The sequence below is a fragment of the Gavialis gangeticus genome, unplaced genomic scaffold (genome assembly GCF_001723915.1).
Source record: "Gavialis gangeticus isolate Ggan-Ray unplaced genomic scaffold, GavGan_comp1, whole genome shotgun sequence".
Classification (NCBI taxonomy): Eukaryota; Metazoa; Chordata; order Crocodylia; family Gavialidae; genus Gavialis; species Gavialis gangeticus.
In genome coordinates this window covers 35,583,009-35,590,525 of record NW_017729026.1, presented here as the reverse complement: position 1 = coordinate 35,590,525, position 7,517 = coordinate 35,583,009, and positions in this window count along the sequence as shown.

Sequence of the window (7,517 nt, the reverse complement as noted above, 5' to 3'; positions counted from 1 at the left end):
GAACCTGATGGTGTTCAACACTGAAAAATGCAATGTTCTCCATCTTGGGAGGAAAAAGCTGCACCATGCTTATAGGCTTGGAAGTGCTACACTGGTTAGCACTACAGATTAAAGTGACTTGGGGTTCATGGTTGACCACAAGATGAACATGAACCTTCAGTCTGATGCTGCGGCTAGTAAAGTGAGCAAAACCCTGGCTTGTATCCATAGATGCTTCTTAAGCAGAACCCGGGACATCATTCTCCTGCTGTACTTGGCCTTGGTGAGGACGCAGCTGGAGTACTGCATCCAGTTTTGGGTTCCACAATTCAAAAAGGTTGTGGAGAAGCTTGAGAGGGTGCAAAGGGGAGCCACACACATGATCAGAGGTGAGGAAAACAGACGTTATGATGAGATGCTGAGAACCATGGGGCTATTCAGCCTGGAAAAGTGCAGGCTTAGGGGTGATCTGGTGGCCACCTATAAGTTTATCAGGGGTGCTCAACAGGATCTGGGGGAATGACTGTTCACCAGAGCCTCCCAAGGGATGACAAGATCGAATGGTCACGAACTCCACTGTGACCAATTCAGGCTGGACATAAGAAAGAACTTCACTGTCCGAGCCCCCAAGGTTTGGAACAGACTACCACCAGAGGCAGTTCAAGCACCCACTCTGAACGCCTTCAAGACACATTTGGATGCTTATCTTGCTGGGATCCTATGATCCCTACTGACTTCCTGCCCCTGGGGCAGGGGGCTGGACTTGATGATCTTCCGGGGTCCCTTCCAACCCAAATGTCTATGAAATCTATGAAATAATATTTAATATGGCCTGACATGCATTTTAGAGTATACCTCATCCCCTTTTCCATTAATAGAGAAGCCTATGAATTATTTGCATAATCTATGATTCCCTTTATAATTGTTCGTTGATCATTTCCTATTTTCAAAGATTAAACTAGGCTGTTGTATGGGGTGTAAATTGACAGTAATAATTTAAAGGAACAGAATAACTCCTCGTCTGTTTTTCTTTTTGTTTTGTTCTGTTTTGTTTTTTATCAAAGTGGGCTCCTACTACTAGGAAAGGACTCAGGTCTGATGATCCCAAATAAGGGGAATGACCTTAATAGCACTGACTAAGATGGATAAATGGATAAGTCTTTGAGTAGAATGAGATTTAAAAACCCAAGCCCACCTTCAGGGTTTCTCTAATTATATGCTTAGGTGAGTCTTCTCAGCATGCTGGTTGTAGATCCCATCCCAACTCTCTTGGTACACTTAACTCAAGGTGTGGAGTCCATCCTTCAGGGGACAAGCACTTAGTCATGGGTCTCAATGTTCAGCATTGCAATGCCTACATTTTTTATTAGGTCTGGCCTATGTTTCTATATATTAGTTAAAATACAAAAGGCAAAAGTCACTAGCGATTCTCAACCAGGATGCTGTACCTCCAGATCTTTTGAAGGGTACTGGGAGGTGTGAGGAGATAAGTGAGGGGTTAGGCACAAGCTAATCAGAACACAGGCTTGGGCTTGTCCCTGCCTGGACGATCCCCCATCCCTGCTGCCAGGTCCCCCAACAAGAACTAAACACTGAGTTCATCTACATTTGATATTTACTGCAGAGTAGACTAGTTTTGCAGTAAAGTCTCAGTGGGCATGTGTACATGTTCATTATTGTGCCAGAATCATGTGCCATAATAACAGGTACTAAATGTGCTGTACCTGGCTGTACTGCACATTAGCTCAAACAAATGCTTTTTGTATGGTACTTAGGACATTTTTACGCATGTAAGTGCTGCAGCACCAGGCCCTCTGAAAAGTGCTTGACACTGTAATGCTTGTAGTTGTATAAGCAGCAAAATGTGCATCAGCACTGAGAAAATGTAATACTTTTGAACTAAAACACATCAGAGGTGCTTTAGTTCAAAAGCGCACCGCCACCATTTTCTCAGCCACTTACTGCTTATACAACTACATGCAGTGTAGCAGTTTCCTCAGCTCACATGTGGAGCAGACCCGATTAATTTCTGGCATGTTACAAGGCAGAAAAGTATGTATATAAATGCCCTTAATGCTCATTGGACTAACGTTCTGCATATTAGTGCATTAGCATGGTTTTTGCCAGTCATACTAATATGCAGTATAATTAGTCCAATGTGAATTAAGTATCTCATGTAGATGTGCCCAGTGTCTATACATGTAGCTCTATTAGGCCACAGGAAACTAATTAACACCATCATAGGTTAATGCTTGTAAACATGAGTACTAACCTACAGTGATGTTCTTCAGTGAACAGCAATGTACATGTAGACATTGATGGGGCTGGCTGGGGGATGGGGGTGCTTCAATGTGGAGGCTGCTGTCTAGCCCTACTCTGGAGCTCCCTTGTGCCCCAGCCAACCCTCTGCAGCACATTGAGCCAGGTTGGAGTAGCCCCAGGCTGGCAGGCTGACCCCCTGAACCCTCTGCCAGAAAGGGCTGCTCCATCTCAGCTCAATGTGCTGTGGTCCCAGGCACTTGTGTAAACACTGCACTCAAGAGCAAAAAACTCCAGCACGATATGCACCAGTTTTTCTCATCACATTAACTTCATGTGTAGCTGTGCCCACTGTAATCTATAAATTAGTTTTTGAAACTGGTTGCCACTCAATTTACAAAAGTTATGGAGGGGTACTTCAAGTCCAGTGAGGGGCTCTTTAAGTCAAAAAACATTGAGAACCACTGGTCTCATATATGGAAAACCTCAAATACCCAAATAAGTTATACAAAAAGGTTATGTAGACAGACTTTAAATATGGGAATTGAGGGATGATAATATTGCCTTGTCTCATATTCTCCTCGTCCCTCCAATAGGTTTTGGACCAGTGGAGTAGGTCTTCTTTGTCTGGTCCCCATTCCATTTTTCCCTTAAATACTTGCGAACATACAAAGCATGTTGAACTTGTCTATCCGGTGTAGTTCAGAATGTGTGACAATCACCACAGTGGATTCTACTTTCACAATGTACATATGTGGAATATAAGGCGTGTGCATATGTAAATTACTTTTGAATAAGAGATACTGAAAAAAAAAATCAAATTAAGAGATGGTAGCACACCAAGCTAAGAAACCACCCCCACATAGGAACATGTGCCTGAGCAGGAACAAAATATGTTGATCCCGGACAGGCCTCATCAGCCATCTTGGGACCCACAGTTGGACAATCATGAAAGACTGTGAGAAATTGCTGAGATGCTACTTCATCCACCTATACTGATTTCAGGTGATTCTCTCCTTCACAAGTCATAACTTCTGGATTTGCCACAATTCTTGAGGAAAAGATAATATATCTTTCCATTGGCCGTGACACAGAAGGATCAATAGCTGCCTATCACTATATCTGTGAAATATAGGGTAAGGTTATACATTACAATTAAACCACATTACATGTATTAAAAATCTGAGCCACCCAGCAGCTCCCCTTGGTCTGCACCACCCCTGCCAGACCCTATGCCTACCTTGCAGCTCCTTCCCCAGTTGGCCCCTTCTGCCTCTTCCCTCCCATCCTCTTGGGGAGCTGCCAGGTAGTCACTGAGGCAACTGAGGGGTGAACAAGTAGCTATGTCCAGGTGTGTCGGGGTGGTACTGTCTGTAGCTTGGCAGGGATACACAGGGGCAATGCAGGCTGGTACCTGGTGTTCAGAGACTGCATGGTCCAATTTGTAGCCTATCAGGGGAGAAGACTAGCTTTGCTTTAGCTAAAGGTACTTTTGCTGTTGGATTTTTCACAGCAAAGCTAAGCTAAACTAAGCTGATCAAAACAGTAATTAGAAGTTATTCATGTCACCAAGTGAAGGGAATTACAAGATATATTTATGCTTGTCGTGTTGTGTGTATTTCTTCAGAAATACAACTTAACTCATTTCTACAAAGCATCTCTATAACTTGCTGAGTTACATATTGATTTCATAACATACAGCAAACATCCACCATGTACACCATCACACAAAAGTTTAAAAATCTAGTGACAACCATGCAAATTAGCCAGTTCAGAGCCTTATTATCCATTGCCTACAAAAGAAGTATAAAAAAGTGTGAAAGATGAAATATTTTATATATATATTTACATTTATACATATACATACATACACACATACATACATAAGTTTTACAAAGAAAGCTGATCTAAAATCAACAAAGAAAGAGAAGTTTGTGAAACACATGGGGGAAAGTTTTATGTTAACTATCAATTCAACACAAATACCTCTGGCTGGAGATTCTGAAATAAACAGAATCTAATGTTTCTTCATTGCTACACTTATTAAAAACCAGAGGACTAAATTAATCTGTTTAAATATTTAAAAAATATATATAGTTAAGAAGTTGTGTTGTACTGTGGATTATTTTGTTGCCTTAGTTGAAAGTGTTTATCATTATCATTTCCAGGATTCTCCACCGATTTTTCAAAGAAATTCATTATTTTAAAGAGAGAATGAAAGCATAGTGTGTTCTCTTTCCCACAAATGGTCTGGGACCTAATTACCTGGGACTCCTGCTACCATAGACTGCATCAAGGATGTTAAAGATTATCGGGAAAGTTCTCTGTATCACTCCCTGAGATAAATCTCTTAAGGGGAACTGTTAAGCTTCCCCATTTGAGTGCACCCATCTTTACGGCTCCTGCATTCTATTCTGTTTCATTAGTCAGATATCCTAGGTATAAACATGAATTGCAGATGTGGCTGCTCTGTTACAGCCTGACTGCCCACAACCAGTAACAGCAGCACATTCTCTCACCTTCTGTAAACTGAGGTTTCTTAGCAGTAGGCATGACTGCTTTTACATAATGCCTACCCTAGGGAAAATCTGTTACCCTGGCTGGATAACAGATTTATAAACTCTCTATATGGTGCAGGAAATGTTTATTCAGGTAGTTGTTATGGAGGAAGGAATTTGGTGCCCATATACCCCTGCAATGGCACTTGTAAGCTCCTGTGTTACAAGCGGGAAATCATCACACATAAGTGATATCATTGTTAGAGATGGGTGAAAAGATTTCCATCAGAATGGTTTTGAACTGGGGGAAAATATATCTATCTATCTAGATAAATCTATCTATTATATATATATAGAATAGATAGATTTTTTTTTTTTTACAAAAAGTACATGCTTTCTACAAGGAAAACAGCCAAACTGTTTCTTGCCAAAACACAAAATAATGTAATTCCCACCTTGCTTTAGTGGGTGCCTTTTACTCCCATTCTCTAGGCTCAATCCTAGAACCAGGTAACATCTTTCAACATGAACATTGTTTAGGGGGCTACTGTGAACCATAATATCTCCTAACAAGAGGGGATATTGGGATATTGTGGGAGATATAATCCAATGAGTGAACCCAGTCCTTAGTGGTAGCATAAGCCCTGCAAACTGCAACCCATGCAGCAGGGCAAATATGTTTTTTATTGAAAACTCCCAATTTTTCACAAAAAAATTAAAAATGGCAATTCTTTAATAATGTGCGTAAAAGTTTGGTGCATCAGAATTCAGGAAGTCTGAAGAGTTCATAGTCCATGCAAAAAAAATTAAAAACTATTTACATCTTTAAGGATCAATATAATCAGCACAGAGGATGACTTCAAAAAAAGCAAACTGCAGTATTTTAGTTCTAATGTGCATTTAACTTTCTTCAGCTGCAGTAATGCTTATATGACAAGGGTCAACAAGAGGACTAAATTGAAAAATAGCACAGAATTGAGAGGGATAATCTCTTCCCTCCATCTACTTTTTGCTTTTTCTCCTTTATTATTTATACACTGCACACAGAAACCCAGTCAGAATTTCATGCCTTTCTTTCCTGTGAGTCACAAAGCCTTCTTAGTCCTTGCCAAGCTATTTCTAATTTATTATTCCTAGAATAGATGTTTTTAATGAGTTAATTTAGTACCATTAAACTAGAAAGTCTTTATGGTGGAGTGAATGGAGAATGATTGTAAAGCAGACAGTGTATAAACAACAGAAAATAAACAACTGCTATGCTTTTAATGATATGCATAGTATAGTCAGTATTTTTCATAGAAATATAGGATGGGAATGGTACCAAGAGTTCCTCAAAAGGTCATTCAGTCCAACTCCTTCTCTTGGTGGTATAAACATACCTTTGCTATCCTTGAAAATGGTCTAACCTGCTATTAATCTCTCAATGCATATGCTTTGATATTTTCTTGACAATAGCACTTAGCAACCCTTGTATTATTTGATGCTGTGTAGTCACTGGGTGAGAGACAGCCTTGAAATAAAGAACTTACATCTTTAAAAGACAAGACAAAAGAGTAATAAGAAAATAGCATCATAGAAAGACTTCTGGGAAGGCCAAGTAGACACTTGATTCTTCAGCATTTTCTGTTGAGTGGGGGAAGCCAACAGGTCAAAAAAACTGAAAAATCCCTTCAACTAATAATATTGCTACTGGAGAATAAATAGGCATTCTATAGCAAACAGACTGACAGACAAATTGTATGTTACAAGTGTCTTTTAATATACACTATAGCCGCATCACCATGGCAGTGCGGCAGCAGCATGTACCTCCTGAAACCGGAGTCTGGCCAGTAGGGCTGTGCGAAGGGCTTTGGTCGCTAATTCGATTTGGTGGAGATTTGGCCTGATTCAGCGGCCATACCTCTGAATCTGAATTGAATTAGGAGATCCTTTAATCTCTCTGAGTCAAATCGGAACCCTCTGAATTGATTCAGAGAGTTTTGGACAGATTTTATGTTTCGAATATAGACAGCTTAAAAAGTTTTTTCTGCATACCTCTAGGTACCAGGTGGCTTGTGAATGTTGCGATTCTGGGGCAGATGGAGTGTCCCACAGGAGCACTGGGGGTGGGGGGGGTGCGGTCCCTAGCATGCTCAGCAGCAGACCTGGAAGTGGACCAAAAGCACTTCCAGTTCACTTCTGGATCTGCTGGGGAGTGCACAGGGGCCTCCCCTGCACCCCCCAAGGCTCAGTGACTGGTGCCACCTGGGTCTGGGGGGGGACCTGGGGTCTGCCTGCAGCCGATCACCAAGTGGGGAGGGGGGAGGCTCTATGTGCTTCCTGGTGGACCCAGAAGTGGACTGAAAGTACTTCCAGTCCACTTCTGGGTTTGCTGCTGAGCATGCGGGGGGGGCCTCACGCTTCTGTGGGATGTGCCATCTGCCCCACCATTGCAGTGTTCACAAGACAAGCCTGGTACCTCGAGGTATGTAGAAAAAAAATTTGAAGCTGTGTCTATAGCCAAATAGCTGATTCTCTCAATAAGCATCAAATCTTCAGATTCAGATTTGGCCAAATTGAATTGAGACTGTGATCCTATTCAAAAATTGAATCAGTGTCCCTGATTTGGGCTGAATCCAAATCAAATACGGCCTGTTTTGCACACTCCTACAGGCCAGCCAGAGCCATACTGCCAACCAGGCTCCACGCACCCAAATTAATGCTCCTGTTGCCCCAGGATGACCCTAGGATCTGAAATATGGCTGCTGCAGCCAGCCCAGGTACTGGTGCCACCCTCTCCTA